The following is a 20166-nucleotide window of genomic DNA, read 5'->3' as shown; positions in this document are numbered from 1 at the left end:
AAAGTTACAAATTAATTTGTAACGAAAATAGCACAATTACAATTACAAAAATAAACAATATTTATTAATTATTAATTATCATTTATTTTTAATGTGATTGTATTCGGCCACGTTGGTGGAAATAACCACAAAGGAAAAGAAAGCTTAAAGGACCGAATATCATAGCCGAGAGGAAGTGAAGGCGATGATAGAGTTCCAAGGAGCAGTAATTCGAAGAAAGAAGCTATCTGAATAAAGGCATTATAGCTAACAGGAAGCTTAACAGAGAAATGATGCGCTTGGCAAAAGAAGCGGAAAGCACGTTTAAAGGTTTTGACAGAGGGTACCAGATGATAAAGTTCACCATGGAAATACTTATAGAAGAGACAGAACGAATATAAGTTTTAACGATGAGCCAAAGATTCCACATTAAATAGAAAGAAGAGTTCCCACCATATTAACGATTCGATCCTAAATTCGGTCAAGTAAATAAGAAACCCGGAGGAGGCACCAACCCAAAGAAAACAGCAATGTAAGAAACTTGTAAGCATGGAAGAAAGATCCAACCTTCTTGGCTGTCGACATGGCAATGGACTGAAAGTGCTTGTTCCAAGAGAGATGACGTCGGATACTATAGCTTTCTGAAAGATCAGTCCCCACTTCCCCAATGGAGGGGAAGGATTGCTACCTATAATGATTAAGTGACAAAAGCTTTGTATTGCTAGCATTAAAAGTCACCAGTCAGTCACTATCCCATTTCATGACCGCATGATGTACATCCTTAAGAAAGACAACCAGCTCAAAGCCGCTAATTTTGTCATGACCAGATTAAGGAGCCATGCCATCGACACAGATGGCAGTTTAGAAACAATTTCGTCTAGAAGATCATTAATGAAAAAGAGAAAAAGAGTAGGACCAAGTACAAAACTTTGGGGTACTCCAGCATTGATAGCATATGATTCCAACTGCCGGCCATCAATGACCACCTTCATTTTGCAATTTGAAAGAAATGACCTTATACTTAGGAACGGCCAAGGCAGGCCATAGCCTCTGGGCTTATAGATCAGTCCAGTTTATCACACTCTGTCAAAAGTCTTTCAGATATCAAGAGCGATGATTCTAGTTTCACCAAAAGAGTTAAGGGAACGATAGAAGCTTCCAGATATGTCACTGAGTATTGTACGTAAATTGAGAAAAGCAAGTAGCGGGCCTTCTGTAGTGTTCTAAGTAACAAAGTCATACATATAGCGACATATACTTGATTCCAACCAAGGTAGTTTAACATGCAGGTCATTTTTATTAACGTCAAAATCATTATCATAATCTGTACTGTATTTTAAATTTTCTTTACAAATTTCAACTCGTAGATCAATGTGACATACCAAATAGTATCTCAGATTCACCCGGTTATGCATTTGTATTTGAATGTGTCCCATTTAGCTCGGGAAAATATAGACAATATAAAAAGATAATCACCATAGAGATGATCACATTCTCATGGTCTATGTGGTGAGATAAGAAATGTGCGAACTCTGCCAGTGTTGTGTTGTCACATTTTGCACCACAGAAACATGTTGAATGTCAAAATCTTTCATAGAGTCATAATTAAAAATAAATGAACGTGTGAAATCTCTTACACACATATGAGCGAGCGCGCATACATACCCCCCCACCCCCCAAGCACACATATGGAAGTTTGAAACTTTGGACGTTAATACAAAGCCCGTACTAGTTTTGTTTCTTCATAACCTTCTGAAAATGTATATTTTTAATGAGATATTCTCAAATACCTTTCAGATTGTGTAGATTACGATTATATCGGAGCAGGGGGTAAGTCGGTTATATCGACTCCAGTATTCAACTGGTACTTATTTTATTGACCCCGGAAGGGACGAAAGGTAAAGTCGATCCCAGAAGACTTTGAACTAAGAAAGTAAATTCGAAAGATATGTCGCAAAGCATTTTGTCCGGCTCTGTAAAAATTTTGCCAGCTCGCCACCATTATGCTAGAACTAATTATTGAAAAGATATTTCATCCATTATTTTATTACAATCTTAATCGCTCTCTTTAAACAAACTCAAGTGTAGTCCATCCCATACGATTTCGTATAGTATGCTAGAAACAGCAGGAAACACATAGGTCTCAAAAGTACTTTTTTTCAACATAATTGTAATTAAATCATCTAAACGATATGGAAAGAAAGTCGAGACGCGTGAAAAATACGTTTCTCCTCAGTTTTTTTCATACTAAATTCTTATAAAATCGTAATCTAAACCATCTAAAAGTTATTGGTAGAAAATTTCATTAAAAAATACTCATTTTTATGAACGCTATGAGGAAAGAAATTTGAAGTGCGTGAATTATCCGAAACACTTCTCCCCAGATGTTTTTCACCACATATTCCGGTATAATCATAGCATATACCGTCTGAAACGTATTTGAAGAAACTTTCATTAGAAATATTCGTTTTTCATAAGATTATGAGGAAACAAATTCAGTGGAGCAGAGTTCTCTAGTTACGCATTGAATTTACTGAACAAGTGAATACTATTAAACGAATATAAGATACAAAGGAAAATTAGATGTAACGGAAAGATTATGCAAATTGTGAATCAAATATGTAAATACTATTTAGCAACTAGTAGAAAACCACTGCTGGAAGGTGGCCTTTCTACTAGTGTATATATGTGTGTGTCTGTGTGTGTGTGTCAGTGTGTGTATACATACATACATACATACATACATACATACATACGTACATACATGTATATATATATATATATATATATATATATATATATATATATATATATATATAAGGCACATGGCTCAGTGGCTAAATTGTTGCACGCATGATTGTGGGTTCGATTCCCAGATCGAGCACTTCATTTCACATTCATTTTGTCATCTGATATATGGTACCCCTTGCACCTGTACAGATAATGTCGATTTGATGGAGGAAGTGAGCTTAGGAGCTTACGTGTACACAAACATTTGATCACTATAAACAAATCAACTGTGCGGTTTTTCGGTAAAGAATTGTCGAACCCTCATACACCGTTTAACGACGAGTGAGTCCATCATATATATATATATATATATATATATATATATATATATATATATATATATATATATATATATATATATATATATATACAGTGTACATATTTATATGTGTTTGTTTGTGTGTGCATTTATGATATATATTCCTTTTTCTATCTCAGTTCCGTCGTGCTGCAGTGCACATCAGCCCAGACATCGGCAGTTCTTGTTGGATGTCATTCTTATACAAGAAATTTCTTGGGAAGTGGCTGCTGTGAGTGACCCCTCATGAATTTTCTTATGGTACAACACTAACAATTTCTAGCTGGTGAGAGAGGAAATGATAGAAGAATCGATCGCAATGTTGTCACTCAATCACGAAAAACTATCCGAAAAACCACTCTCCCCAGGTCTTTCTTCTGTCAGCCTATCCAAAAGAACATTACCTGCGACGATCTCACCAGTCTCCAAGTGTCTACGAAAGTCAACATATTTCTTCTTCATAAAAAGAAGAATTATTAAAGCCAAGTTGTTGCTCACTTCATAGTTTAAGAACACTAGTATTTTCTCTAAGTCACCTACACCTTCAAGGTATTAGCACCACTCCGAAGTCTAGGTCCAGTTTTTTATTTTACCCGAAATATTTTTTCTTGTCTTCCTTCTGTAAAAAATGATACTAGATGTTGCTGATTTCCACCGCATTGGCAACACTGTATTACTATCTTAGTACACGTATACTGCCACTATATTCTGCTATGAATGACTTACATTCTGCCAGAATTTTCTAAAAAAATTAATTGGGTCAATTTTGATTGGGCATAGTGGACGCAAATTGTACACAATCTGAATAGTTATAACCCAACTGTCTCTACTCTCGAAAATATGTTCCATGATAGCTTCCGTTGCTCATTTGTCGAGTATGATCCCCATGTGCATTGGCTTCCTAATCCCGCTATTTGTTATCGCGTGCACTTCCACATCAGTCTGCCAGATTTCTTTGGCTATGATATTTCATTTACTTTGTTATTCAAGCGAGACGTTCGTTTGTTTGTATCTGATCCAATCCACCCTAAGTTTTTCCGTCGCAGGAAGGACATGAGTATAAGAAATGATGGGTGAGCAGAAAATCTGTTAGCATCATATGACTGCAAGAATTTGCTATCTTAAGCTCTTATACCCACGATGACGAAGTCAGCTGGAGTTTTACTGTAACAATGAATAAACCAATTCTCGCAAAACAATGTGAATATGTAGTTACTTTCGAGGACATTGCATTCATCATATCATGAACTTCCTTGCCAACAGCAATCGTTAGTGGCAATTGGTCCCTTTATTTGCAAGACTTCGATGTCAACATTTTCCCTGGTATCATATAAGGGAACTGCGCAGATGCAGCCAGAGTTCCTAATGGCCTTTCCTTCGATTGTTAACGATTTCTTTCCTCCAATTAAAAAGACGAATTTTCTAACCCGCTCTGAATTTTGGAAATTTTCTTGGAAGTGACCATCCAGCCAGGCCAAGAAATTTTTTAATTCTCTCCGTGTTATGATTATTCATAAAATCTAGTGTTGGTTGCAGTCCGATGTGTTTTCACTATGTAATTTTCTATCACTCAGTATCCCCCCGTCATAACCACCACTAAAAGAAGGGTCGTAAAAGTATAACCCTCAGTCATGCCTATCTCCAGTTAGCTGTGAATATCTTGATGGTAAATTGTATGAACACTTAGCCCACGTACTGCATTAAACCTTCTTTAATATATTCTAGACATTAAAACTTACCATGTGGACCCTGTGACTTTTGACTGTTCTTCAAGCTGAAGGAGATGAAGGAGGCTGTGACAATGGTCCTGGACACCTTCACACAGCAGGACTTTCATGGGGCCTTCACGAAGTAGTTTCAGCGCTACAAGTGCATTGAAATCAGAGGATCCAATGTGGAAAGAGATCAAAGATTTTGTACTTCTTTGAAATCAATAAGTGCCTACCCTGGCAGAGATACAAAACTTATGGAATACACCTTGTGTACACACACTCACACACACACACACACACACACACACACACACACACACACACACACACACACACACACACACACACACACAAACACACACACATGTATGTATAGGCGCAGACGTGGCTGTGTGGTAAGAAGCTTGCTTCCCAACAACATGGTTTCGGGTTCAGTCCCACTACCAAACACCTTGGGTAAGTGCCTTCTATTATAGCCTTGGGCCAATCAAAGCCGTGTGAGTGGATTTGGTAGACGAAAACTGAAAGATACCCGTCGTATATGAGCGCGTGTGTGTGTGTTTGTATCTGTGTTTGTCCTCCTACCATCGCTTGACTACCGATGTTAGTCTCTTTATGTCCCCCATAACCTAGTGGTTCGGCAAAAGACCGATAGAATAAGTACTAGGCTTACAAAGAAAAGTCCTTGGGTCGATTTGTTCGACTAAAACCCCTTAAGGTGGTGTTCCAACATGGCCGAAGTCAAATGACTGAAACAAATAAAAGAATATATATATACATACATACACTCATACACATATATACTTATGTATATGCATGCATACGTATGTGTGCACGTTAGTATTGTATGTATATATATATATATATATATATATATATATATATATATATATATATATATATATATATATATATACGCATATGTATATATATAATACATATGTATGTGTATATATACATATGTATATATATAATACATATGTATGTGTATGTATGAGTGTGTGTGTATGAGAGTGTGTGTACGTGTGTGTGTTAGGTTTTTATTGATTTGAGAAAAGTGAAATGGATTTTGTGTGTTTAAAATGACGTTTGAGTATTACTCATAACTTGTGAAGATAACGTGAGGCAGAAGCTTCGATATAAGTGAAAAATGGATTAAGCGAAAAGCCGTTCAGTGAAATTAGAACTATGTCACCTATATAGATTTCCTGAAAGGACTAGAAGATGTGAGCGTGAAAGCAGAAGAGTTGTAACCGCTATTGTATTTTGTGTGTCAAGTTATGAGGAGTTTTTTTTTCATGATTATTTTGTGTGTTTTGATTATATTAATTTGTAAATTGTTTCTTGATGTTATGCTTGTTTGCTTAAATGTGCTTATTAATAATAATAAATGAATATATAGGAATTATACTTGCTTGGCAAGTGACATGATCTAAGTTCGTATGTTGAAACTGAAACAGATTGCGCGAGTCATGTTTGTCATAAAAAAGAACAACACATATACCGATGCATTCAACTTTGCTGTATTTCTTAGCAGTATTATATTCTATAATGTGGAAACGTTTTGACACTTTCTAGTTTACAAAGAAAGAAAACAAAAATGAGTAATATATTATTACTAAATGTACATAATTTGAATAATAATATATATGATTACGATAATACAGTTTCGTATTATACAAAGGAATAAGACTGCGAGCGGGCAGAATCGTTATCGCACTGGACTAAATGCTTGGCGGTATTTCGCCCGCCGCTACGTTCTGAGTTCGAATTCCACTGAGGTTGACTTTGCCTTTCATCCTTTTGGACTCGGTAAATTAAGTACCAGTGAAGCAAAGGGTCGATGTAGTCGGTTAGTCTCTTCCCCCAAAATGGCTGCCCCTGTGGCAAAATTTGAAACCATCATTATACAAAGGAATTGAATTTCTCTTTGAGAATAAAGTCTGAAACCTATTTTAATTAAATTTATTTTTCATATCATAACGAGATCCATAAAATATGGACTCAGTCAGTGTCAGTTGATTTTGTACACAGGCTGCCATGGAATCGAAATGACTCATTTACTTAGATAATGTATTTGCCAGTTCTTGTCTATTCAAACATGCATAGGTAAAATACATATAAAAGACAAACATACAGTTTGCAACAAGGTTTAGTCTGGTCCCTGGCTAAATTTTATAAAACAAACTGTTATTCTTAATCCGTAATTTTAGAATATTTTATAGAATATACACTGTCTACAAAGTTAGTAGAATCGGAAATGGACCAGAGTCGGAATTAACACCGGTTCCGGTTAGTAAAATAGGTGTAACTCAGGGAACTTGTCCTTATCTCAACCAATAAATAAACTTTTTTAAAAAAAGCCTATAGATCCATACACTAAAAGATGGGATCTATTTTTCTTTTACTATGTATATACGTTCCGAGCAAAATAGCTTTTTTTTTTTTTATCAAATCCACGCACGTGTTCAATCATCTAAAGTTTTGCAACTGAGACCATGCAAGCTGAAACCTATTTTCTCGAGAACTGCATACATTCATTTAGATAATATTTAACTTCGTTCTTTTTCTAAAGACTCTTAGACTATAGGATTGTGTATATATCGTGTGGGTCAGTCTTTCTTACACATCACTGCTCACAAACTTTATTAACAACTCAATCTTTTTCTCTATTTTTTAATAAAGTTGTTATATTGATCCCTTCATTAAATTAGTTCGATCTACATTATGAATAGATATTTTAGGAATAATTTTCCCTACCAGGCTCACAAAATCCAGTTTATGCTTCAGTTTGGCCCGCAGAGTGAGCCTAATTGAAAATAAATGCTTGAGATAAATACTTCCCAAGTCTAAACATGCTTTTAAGATAAGATATCAGTATATTGAATCTAACTTTCTCTAGTTATCTACTCCTTACATCTAAGAGAAAGACTGTGTAGAGTAAATTATAATTCACAGAAACGCAACGAATCATTCGTAGCCGATGAAAAGAGGTCCCTCACAAATGTGGGGATTCACTAAAAAGCATACTGATGACAAAGCAAATATATGCACGAGACATCTACAAGTACTGAACAAATACAAAAGTTAGTGATTAGGCGCCGAAAGCGGAAAGTGAAGAGGAGATAAAGAAAAAGCCTTTACTTTATTCAACACTGGATGAGAAGTGACTGATTTGATTGTTTGTTTGACATATGTATGTGTGTTGTGTTGTGTCGTGTGTGTGTGTGTGTGTGTGTGTGAGTGAGTGAGTGTCTGGTGTATGAGTGTGTTGTGTTGTGATGTGTTTGTATGTGTGTGTTGTGTTGTGTGTATTTTGTGTCTGTGTGTGTGAATGTGTGAGGTGGATGCTGGTTGTTGAAGGCGGCTTACTGGTAGAATCGTTAGAGTGTTGAAGAAAATACATCACCATATTTTCCCAATTCTCTGGATAAGTTCAAATCACCCTGAGATCAACCTTGTTTTTCACCTTTTCGTAGTTGATAAAAAACGCCAATCGAAGGTAAGGAAATGGCGGATCTGCTAGAGGGTCAGGCAAGTTGTATTGGGGTACCTGTTCCGTCTGTTTGTGTCCTCCTATCAGTAATGCTTGCAAGGTCACTGATGCAAGACAGTGGCCTTTCACTTGCATAACACCGGTGCTGAGGAAAGGGGAGGCTGGAGATTTGCACACTTGGAAGCATAGCAACAGACTGTCCTCATATAATAATAATAATAATAATAATAATAATAATAATAATAATAATAATAATAATAATAATAATAATAATAATAATAATAATAATAATAATAGATGCCCGGATGCAGTACCAGGCAGTGACTCTCATGGCTTCTGATCTTAACTGATTGGAAGTGTTATCATGTACATTGTTTTGTCTTAGTATAAAAGATGGGCTACGGCAAATATTCTGCTCAATACCACATATTTGCTTGTCACTTGTTTGACCTTAACCAGTTGAGCATGTCCCTTGGTGGCTGACGATATGTGCATCTATGATCATGAGCAGAAGTAGTGGGGGAGCATCATGGCCATGTGTTGAGAGGAATTCTTTGGGGTTTGAATAATTCACCTTTGGAAACATGGGTGTTTTACTCAACATCGTTAAACAAACCTTATTCAGGGACCTTTTGAGCGGGATGGGCTACTCGACCTGAAAAAAATTCTAACTGGGCCCCACCTGCGAGGTCATGCGCAGATTATCTTGATATGAGATCACCATGTCGCGCACATATGGTTGTGATGCATGTGCCTGGTGTACCCTTATCAGACGGGTAGTCATGATGGGTATAATGGGCTTCGTATATTTTACCCCAGTGTCACTTTGATGGCATGCATTGCTCTCTCACTCAATAATAATAATAATAATTGTTCAGGCCTGCATACAATTGTAGAGAAAAAGGTCAATCTTAATCGACGGAGATCCCCTCATGTGCAGTGTATGTTGAGTGTAAATATTATCATGATTCAAAGTGGTGAGTTGGCAGAATCGATAGCACGCGGGACAAAATCTTATCGACCTTTGTCCGTTCTTACGTCCTTAGTTCAAATTCCGCCGAGGTCGACTTTGCCTTTCATTCTTTCGGGGTCAATAAAATAAGTTGAATACTGTGCTCAACTTGTTTTATACCAGTTGAGTACTGTGCTCGATGTAAATGACTTACCCCGTGCCCAAAAATTGCTGACTTAGTGCCAAAATTTGAAACCAATATTACCATGATTCATGATTTTAATGATGAATTAGCAAACTAGTTTGTTAAAAATATCTCTATTAGAGATGGAATCAGTATTTATACTGAGAAGTAATGTTTATTGTTACTTAAACGTAGGTGTTCTTTAAGAACAGACGATACTGCTATTTTAATCCCAGGAGGATGCTTCATCCAGCTGGCTATTCAGTGCGCTTCGCACTCGATATATATTGCAAACAGGGAGAGAACTCCTTACCATCCTAGCTCGGAGACCACCATATTACGGGATTTCGATCTTATTAGATCATCTCAGTGGTGGATACTCATATGCTAGACATAGTGATATTTCATGATCCATTCATGACAAATGTAGAACAAGCAGTTCAAATACTGAGAAAATTTAGGAAAATAAGTGTAAGATTTATTATTGAGATAAACTTTAATTTGGAATATCTGACCAAAACAGATAACACATTCACGGAATATTCACACACACACACACACACACACACACACACACACACACACACACACACACACACACACACACACACACACACACACACACCACGCACACATACACATAGTTACTCATCGAGATACATTTAGAAACTGAATTCCGAAGTAGATTGCTACGAGAGTATTCGATAAAACTAATGTGATTGTGTGTATATGTGTTTGTTTCAAAGAGTAAACAACTTTAGCGGATGATTTTTGAAAAAAGCAGGATATTTTTTTCAAACAAGTACTCAAGATTTATGAAATTATAAAACAGACAGTCAATTAGCTTTGGATATAAAAATATCCAATGGAAAATTAATTGACTCGAGTTGCAGAGAATCAGGAACTTCATCTGACATTGCATTAAAAGGGATTTTGCATGTTTCGCAATTGGAGATCGGAATTTCGTAAATCTCTTTTTAAATTGATTCATAAAGATTTAAACATCTTGTGAGGGTGTCTCACATTCATTCTTGTTTGATTTTGTTTTTTTCTTTCGCATTTGCGTCCAAAGAATTGTTGTAGTAGTTTAAAGCTTCTAATATCGTCAAGTGATTAAATAAGTTGATTCAGTTTGTAATTTCAGACTCGCATCATTGAAGTAATATCAACCAGAACGCCAATCACAAAAAAATGTACATCCTCTAATTCCCTGATAAGAATGTTTTTATCATCCTTCAAGAGTTGCACTTTATTTTTCAGCTCAAATAATTGCTTGTACCTAAACCTTTTATTTAGACATCAAGCATACAATAGTTTAATAAATCATCATATTCTATTTCGAAATCCTTCAAAATTTCCTTAAATTTTCAGTTTTCTCCTTTTTATACATTCTTTTAGCAGTTTCAACACATTCAGAAAGAATGTGTACATACATTTTGTTGGCGAATAATATAATGGTTTCAAATGTTAGCACAAGGCCAGCAATTTCGGTGGAGGTAGGTGTAAGTCGATTACATTGATCCCAATATTCAACTGGTATTTTTTAATCAACCCCGAAAGGATGAAAGACAAAGTCGACCGCGGTGGCATTTGAACTCAGAAAGTAGAAGCAGAAGAAATGCTGCTAAGCATTTTGTCCAACGCGGTAACGATTCTGCCAGGTCGCTGCCCTATGCTTGGTGAATAAAAATACTGACACACCATGGGCGAGTGTCTTCTACTATAGTCTTGGGCCGACCAAAACCTTGTGTTCGGTAGACGGAAATTGAAAGAAGCCTGTCGTATGTGTGTGTGTGTGTGTGTGTGTGTGTGTGTGCGTGTGTGTGCACGTGCGCGCGAATATAACCCTGAAATGTAAACGCACGTAGATTGTTGATAATTTTCCCTTATTTTTTTTCTTTCGCTTTGGACTTTTCTCTTTCCGATGAAGATCTATGCTCGATACGTTAACAACTCTCCCCTTTCACCGAGCGACAGATTAATATATTGCTTGTGCACACCCCTATGTTTTTTCTTTTTTCTCTGTTTTCTAATTGTTTGTTCTTTGAATTGGCTATATGTGTGTGTGTGTGTGTGTGTGTGTGTGCCCCACCACCGACTGAGAACCGGTATTAGTGTGTTTACGTCCACATAACTCAGCGGTTCGGCAAAAGAGGCATATGCTATACGTACCAGGTTTAAAAACGAAATAAGTACTGGGGTCGATTAGTTCGACTAAATTCCCTCAAGGTGATGCCCCAACATGGCTGCAGTCTAATGACTGAAACAAGTAAAAGATTGAAAGATTAAAAGATTATTAAGCTATTAGAATCCTGTGGACTCTCATCCATGTCTTTCTTGAGTAAAGAAACAATTCCCTTTTAAGTTCCTATCATAAATGGTGCATCGTTCGTAACTACGTTTAATGTTGATTTTACACCCGTGCATAGATTTTAAACAAGTAAATCCCGTACCATACATTTTCTGTGTTAAAATATGCTTGAAGGACATAAATATTCGGTGCTAGTTCTTGAGTTTTTGTTAGGGTTTTATTTCGTTACGGCCGGATTCATGTATATTTTCATTAGTGAAAAAGTAGTATATTGAAAGATATGCAAGTATTGTTCGCATTATTTTGTTACTTGGAGAAGAATTAGGATAAAATATATCAATGTTCTGGACACAACAAAAGAAAATCAAACAGAAAATTGTAAGATGATATCGAAGATTTCATAACGTAAAAATATATCATAGCCGTTTGCTATTATCTCATTTAAAAATATAGTCAGCAATAGTGTATTCAGATTTCTGTTGTTTCATTTACAGTTATCAAATAATACTGCTTACTTCAATAAGTGGATATCATTAGCCATGTCTTCTCCATATCAAGAAACTATTCTGCCTGATAAACTAATATTTTCTGACTCTTTTCAGCCACTTATAGAGTGCATGGCTGCTACCATCCACTATAAGAGATAGGCCTTCGTTGTGTGGTTTCACTTTATTTACAGTTAGCTCTCTCACTTTAACATTTACTTGGATTATGGAAGCATTTTTATTAATCTGTCCTTTGAAAATATGTTGCTATATACATAAACAGTTAAAAATTGGTAGCTAGTCTAAACGCAAAGTTTCTTTCAGCTTTTTGTATTCCTTGTGGCAAATCCTCACAGATAACACACACGCACACAACCCATTTACTTATACTAGCAGAAAAACTGCCCTCCGGGCGGTATTCTGCTGGCAAATTATAGTATAAATTGACAATATGCACATGAATTGAACAAAAACTCTGATATAGTTTATTCGGTAATCGGTAAAATAATCCTTGAAATGTTTAAAAAAGACGATAATCGAAATTGGAAAAGAGATGAGACTGTCAAGGGAAAATGCTAATTTACTTCACTTGAGTAAATTTGAAAATAGATGCTCTGGTGTGAATTAATGAATTACATTTACCAATAAGAAGAGCTGAGTTCTGCGTATCTTGTAATATTAAGGCATTATGAGTTGTTTAATATACAAATAAATTTCTTAGTTTAAAAGTTTTTAATATTCACTTATAATTTCTTTAAAGTACTATGACATTTTTGATAACGTGGGGGAAAAAAATAAACTGGACACAGTCCCGCACTTCTTCAGTCATTATAATATAGATTAGAACAATAATCATTCGTCTATTTTTCATTAAGCAAAGAGCAACTAACTATATTTTCTTTTATAAATACTAGCCATTGCAGAAAGAGTGGCAGATGCATTTTATGAGAATCAAGTTTGGTTTACCTGAATATCATAAAGGTTTGGAGAATTGAAAGAATCTGTAATATCTCAAACGTTAGAATCTCTTCGTATTACAATAGCAAAAGAGTTTTTAATAATATTATATTCAATGCCAATCGACAGCGTTTTCATAACATGATGCAACACATCAAAAAGAACTGTTACAATTTTATTTCATCGTTATAGGTAACACATACGCGCGCGCACACATTTTTATATGCGATGTAAACTGACTCTCCAAAAATCAAGAATTGATTTGTTCTTTTGGAACAATAACACGTTTTTGATAAACGCTTTGCATTTTGAAATGAGCTACAATTAATGATAAAGGAGTTCCTTCATTAATAAGTTCTCCTAAATGATGACAGCTACTAATAAAAATACTAATTGTAGTTTTAATTTTCTTATTTTACTACTAGGTAAGAAAAACTGCTTTTCTAGCTTATTGCGAAGATGATGTTTTACAGCAATATTTATTTATTTATTTTTCTTTATTGCTGAAGAACCTTACTTTGTTAAATTGGCTTTGTGAACTTATATTTCAACATTGCTAACACATTTTACTTCACTCATCCAATTTGAAAATTGTCGATTATTTTAGTCAGGATTTTTCGAAACATTTTATCATACATTATAACTTACTCATAGTATAAAATGGCCGTAGTTTTTGTTTTAATTCTTAGGTTGTCAATACAATGGAAATCCTTGAGAATAGGGTGTGACTTCCACAATTAAACAAACTGAAAATAGTAGCGTGTACCAAAGCTCGTTCAAACAGCTGCCACATAATTTGTTTAGCTGTGAAATGTCTTGACAACCTAAGAATTAAAAAAACAAAAAAACTACGGGCATTTTTTTACGAGTAAGTAATAATGTATGATAAAATGTTTCGAAAAATCCTGACTAAAATAATCGACAATTTTCAAATTGGATGAGTGAAGTGAAATATGTTAGCAATGTTGAAATATAAGTTCACAAAGCCAGTTTAACAAAATAAGGTTCTTCAGCAAAAATAAATAAATAAATATATAAATAAATATTGCTGTAAAACCTCATGTTCGCAATAAACTAGAAAAACAGTTTTTTTTTTTACCTAGTAGTAAAATGAGAAAATTAAAACTACAATTAGTATTTCTATTGGTAGCTTTCATCATTTAGGAGAACTTATTAATAAAGGAACTCCTTTAGCATTAATTGCAGCTCATTTCAAAATGCAAAGCACATATATTTTTATATTCAATATAAACTGACTCTCCAAAAATCAAGAATTGATTTGTTCTTATGGAACAATAACATTTTTTTGATAAATGCTTTAGGCCCAACATGGCAGTTGGTTTTTACAAAAGCAGTTCCCATCTAAAATAGATGCCGGCTCTACTTCTAAGTCACCAAGGTTTTCTACCTGCAGTTTTGGAAAACTACTCTACTCTCTCCACACAAGCACAATGTTAAAGTTAAAATTCAATATTGTACAAAAATGCCATGCTCTATCTCATAACCTCTCCAGATTTTAACTTCTTGCTTTACACAATCTATTATCTAAAATACTGCTTGTGTACCTTCAGACAACGAAAGAAATTCTGCATCATTTCTAAGAGCTGATATTCGGATATATCATGTCCAGCCAGTTTGAGGTTATCATAAACAACATTTGGACGAATATTTGCTGCAGCACAAGACTCCCTACCTTCTATCGCTTAATTAAGATATACAAACATTGACACAAACTAAAAATTATACTTACCGTCTCTTACATGCAAAATGAAATTTTCTGAATCTGTAACATGCGCGCATTCGCAACAAGGTGGACCGTAAAGTCTCTCAAAATTAACTATCATAAATGACAAATGAACATTAATAAACTTTAATTTACTACACCATCGCTAACATAGATGCGTGCTCGAAGACTTATGGTGTACGAAATAATCTGCAAAAATAACTTGGTGGATCCTGTATTGGAGTCGCCGTGCACAAATTACATATTAGAATTAAGGAAAACGTCCTCACAAATACTTCTAGATAAACGTGACACTCAAAAACATCACTGTTTATACCGAGACCATAAAACGAACGTTAACATTTTGAAGATTAAGAAGGCTTTTCTCATTGATAAACTGAAACTATCATCTAAAAATAAACGTGAACTTCACAACACGGATTGGATATTATAACAATACCTGTTCGAATATGTCACAACCGTCACTTGCCATATACCTGTACTAAAGATACTAGATACCATCCATTTTCTAAAGATACCCTCCTTTTCTAAAGATACCCTCTTTTTCTTATGATAAAGGGATTTTAACATCGAAATATTGAAATATAAGATAATGATTAAGTTGTCTTCTTGTCATTGTCATTTATATATTCATTCTGTTATTTTAAACTTGAATCCCACTGGCTTTTAAAAATAATTTTGATAACTACTTTGATCACAGCGCTTCAATGAAACTACGCAACTCTATCAATTTTAACATATTCATAAACAAAAAATCCAGGGTAAATCTGTGAACCCAACAGCCTTAGCGAGAAGATGACAATCATGCTGTTCGGATTGAAATTCAAATCCGAGCGACATGAAATTAAATACAATATGTATTTTGCATCTCTTTCTCTCTCTCCATCTCTGGCTCTCACACTTTCTCTCTCTGTCTGTCTGTCCGTCCTTGTTTTTGTCTGTCTGTCTCTCTCTCTCTTTTCGGTTATTTTCACCAACCCCCACTCACGAGTTCGATTTCTTTTTGACTTATATAAAGGCTTCATTAAATTTTGAAGATGGAGATACGAAATGTGAAATTTGAGCCCAATTAAATTGGTATTAACGACAAACGACAAGTAATGGATTTTTCTGGGAATTTAACAGTCCAGAAGGTCTACGGAGCTCACCAGTTCTTTCTTTCTGGCTAGGCGAAATGACTTAGTGTAACAAACTGCGAAAGACACAACCCTATCAATGAAATTATTAACGATAGAGCACGTCACCATAAAAAATATTATATGGGTATAATGGCATGTAATTTGGTAGTTTGCAGTCGAGAATTTAAATTTTCTCCGGGCAGATTTGAATTTAGCGTCTTTTTGGGCCCTGAGTTTTACAGTGACAGTTGTTCGTAAACTTGATATTGGCCATTTGTAACTTGTATTGAGCTATTTCAGATTTTGGCAAAATGTCCATGGACACAATAAGATCGAAATGATAAAATTTCTGGTTCACAACAACTGAATCGTCTGTACTTTCTTGAATAAAATACTGCATTATATCCGTTATTATACCTCTTCATTTAGAGAGTGATGGATTTCAGAATCAGATGAGCCAAACAAAATGCTTCCAGTATCTGATGGCTCATCACATTGTAAGTTCAAATCTCGCCGGAGATGACTTTGTCTTCTCTTTCCTAGTGATAATAAAATAAGTAATCGTTAAATGTATCTCGCTCATCAAATTATGTCATAATTTAGAAACCATTCTTTGTGCCTTCTAGGAAATAATTGTACCTAAAAAAAGAAAGAAAGGAAACGGGCTGTTGTTGTTTTTCACCTAATAGTAGACCTGATTGATCTGCCTTACGCTTATAGCCGTTCTAGCCGTGACCATTCTGCCTTATTATATATCTAGACCTATAGTTTCAAATGTGCTTTTCCTTTTTCTTTAAGATAGCAGAATGAAATTTCACAGAGATTCGAGTGAACATATAAACGCATTAACGGGGATGCGTTTACATGTTCACCTCAAACCTCAGTGAAATTTCATTCTGTTGTCTTAAAAAGAAAAGCACATTTTTTTGCAAAACTAGTTTTATTAAAATGTTTACCTAACACTTACCTAACATGCTCTTAATTTAGATTTTAAACTCTACATTATCATCCAATCAACTATTCAAAGAGCTGGTGTCAGCCGGGTTTCATTACATCCAGTAAGTTCTAAATTGTGTTACTTTCGATACTATAGAAATATCCAATACTTTTGAATGTGATATTTCATTCACTTTTCAAAAATATACAAAGCAGGTTACACAAGAAAACAAGAAAGAAATGGGTATATTCTAAAACAAAATACAACAGGTGTGAAAGAAAAGCGTTTAATACAGGCACAGACACATCTATACACATGAGTGCATACATACAGCCATACATATACTCACGTATATACGTACAGATCTGTCGATGGCACAAACGGGTGTGCTTTCCGTCTGGTGGCAGTGTATGCACCGTCCTTAACGGGTCGGGCGGATTTCCTTAGACGTCTAGAGGTTTTCCTGGGAACGTCACGACCTTTACTGTTAGTAGGGGACTGGAACGCTACCTTGGACACGCATATAGACTATGTGGGAGTGGATAGGAGTAGAAGGGGATGTAAGTGCCTCAAAGACCTGCTCAGACGTTTCCATTTGTCTGACAGGTTCCGACTCGACCATCCGAACGTGCCAACGTGGACTTGGACAAACCGCGTCGGATCGTCGAGATCGTATCTAGATAGAGTTCTATGTAGGACAGCGGATAGAGATAGTGTAGGATGTCCACAATTTAAAATAGTCAGCTACACAGATCACAAGTTTGTGACGTGTACGCTCGACTTAGATAAGACACATAGGCAGGGTCCCGGTTACTGGAAACTGAACGCTTCGCTCTTAGTGCGGCAGGTTTACAGGAACCGGATTAGCGAATTAATTAAGAGGGCGTTAACAGGAGCCATCGTTAACAACCGCTGGTGGTTTGCCCTGAAAATGGCAATCAAATCGGAATCTATTAGGTTTAGTAAAGAATTAGCGATAGATCGAAATAGAGTAGAGGGAGACTTAGTTAAGAAACTAGAAGAGGCACTTACAACTGGCAGCGCAACCAACGTTTTGGCTGCGAGGATGGCCCTCGACCAACACCTCAACGCCAAACACGAAGGTTGCGTCGTCAGAGCTAAAATGCGTGCCTTAAGGAACGAAGGGATCGAAGCTGCGCGAGAAGCCCGGGTGGCGGAGGCGCAACGCGGTAACAGAGCCACCATTCGGTCTCTAATCGGTGAACAGGGATGTAGTCTGCTCGAACCCGAAAGGATGTGTGGGGCCTTTCAACAGCACTTTGCTCGACTGTTCGGTGCGAGCGGTGGGTCGGAACGCAGGATGGACTTCACTGCCTACCTGACCGGCCTGCCGCGGCTCTCGGCGGGAGAGGCAGAGTGTTGTGAGGGTCCCATCACAGCTGCTGAAGTAAGGGATGCTATGGCGGGCTGCGCGAGGGATAAGTCACCTGGATTGGATGGTCTACCCTACGAGCTGTATTGTCAAATGCCAGACTTGTTTGGCGACCTCTTGGCATCAGTCTACTGCAACTGGCAACAAAACGGGAGAATTCCCGGTTTCGTGAGCCGAGGTGCAGTGACATTGCTGAAGAAAGACCCAAACAAGGGGAATTTTATAGATAATTTCAGGCCCATCACTCTGCTCAACGCAGATTTGAAAATTTTGGCCAAAGTAATAGTCGAGAGGTTGGCGCTTGTCATCGATAAACTGGTCGACAGGGCGCAAACATGCGCTGTGCCGGGCAGAAGTATCCATGACAACCTCCACCTCATGCGCTACATCATGGACAGGGTAGTTAAGGATCCTGGCATGGGTGGGGCGCTGATCAATTTAGATCAATCTAAAGCCTTCGATAGGGTCGACCACCGATACCTGGCGGCCGTCCTCAGGGCAGCTGGCTTTGGTCCCGTCTTCCGCGGTTGGATCGCTGCCTTGTATAGCAGCATCCGATCGGTAATACGGGTAAACGGTCACCTGTCAAAACCGTTCGACACCACGCGTTCGGTCCGTCAGGGATGTCCCCTGTCGGCGCTTCTGTATGTATTGACGATCGAACCACTACTGCGGAAGCTGGCGACACTGAGGGGTATCCCACGAGAGCTGGGTTGCGGGACGAGCGTGTCTGCATATGCGGACGATGTCACCGTCATAGTGTCGAGCGAAAAGCACGTCGAGATGCTTGGCGAGACACTTAAAGAATACGAAACGGTGACAGGAGCAAAAATTAACCCGGAAAAGTCAGTGGGTTTGTTACTCGGCACCTGGAGAAGCAAGCCCATACCGTCCAACAGTGACTCCGTAGTGGGACGCTGGACGGACGGACCGGTTAAACTGCTCGGGGTCTGGTTCAGTCCAGACCTCCAAATGGATAAGAACTGGGACGAGATCACCAGTAGAGTGATCAAACTCAGCCAAACATGGGCTGAGAGAAAGTTATCTCTAAAAGGCCGGGCGGAGGTGGCTAATGTGTATATCGCATCAGTCATCGATTACCGCCTGACCGTCGTGCCTTGTCCCGATGCCACCATCACGAAACTAGAACGCATACTTTTCCGCTTTCTGTGGAAGGGTGGCGTTCCGAAGGTGAGGCGATCCATTTGCTGTCAACAACCGTTACGTGGAGGACTGGGGATGCCGTGGTTAATGATGCGCAGACATGCGCTGAGACTGCGGCATCTCTGGAACTTCATTGACGACGGTGAACAGGTGTGGGCGCCGTTTGTGAGGCACGCCTTCCCGCAGCTCGTCTCACTCACCGAACTGCAAACATGGATCAGGAAGAGACCGAAACTGGGCGATTGGCACCGCGAGTGTCGCCAAGCTCTACAACAGCTCTGCCGTCCGGGATCAAACTTGTGCAACTTCCAAACGACCAATGCGTTCTATAGAGGACTAGTGGAGGGGAGGTCTGACGACACTCTCGGGGCAAACCTGGGTGTCGACGAGAAATTCCTAACCCGCCTTTTCAAGACGACGTTCGGGCCGGGGCCTATGGATAATTTCCAGAGATCCCTGACTTGGCAATGCTATCGAGACGCACTACCAGTTCGAGAGAAGATCTACAGACACGGTTCGAAAACCACCGGACCGACCTGCCCGAGATGCGGTCAGAGCGACGAAACCGTTCTGCACGCACTCGTGCAGTGTCCAGATATTTCAGAGCTGTGGACCTTCGTCGAACGGCTGTTGTCGCGTGTGGGAC

Source organism: Octopus bimaculoides, chromosome 14 (assembly GCF_046866305.1).
Source record: "Octopus bimaculoides isolate indiv1 chromosome 14, ASM4686630v1, whole genome shotgun sequence".
NCBI classification, from domain to species: domain Eukaryota; kingdom Metazoa; phylum Mollusca; class Cephalopoda; order Octopoda; family Octopodidae; genus Octopus; species Octopus bimaculoides.
The sequence above is the reverse complement of the archived record's forward strand: the minus strand, read 5'-3'. Positions refer to the sequence as shown.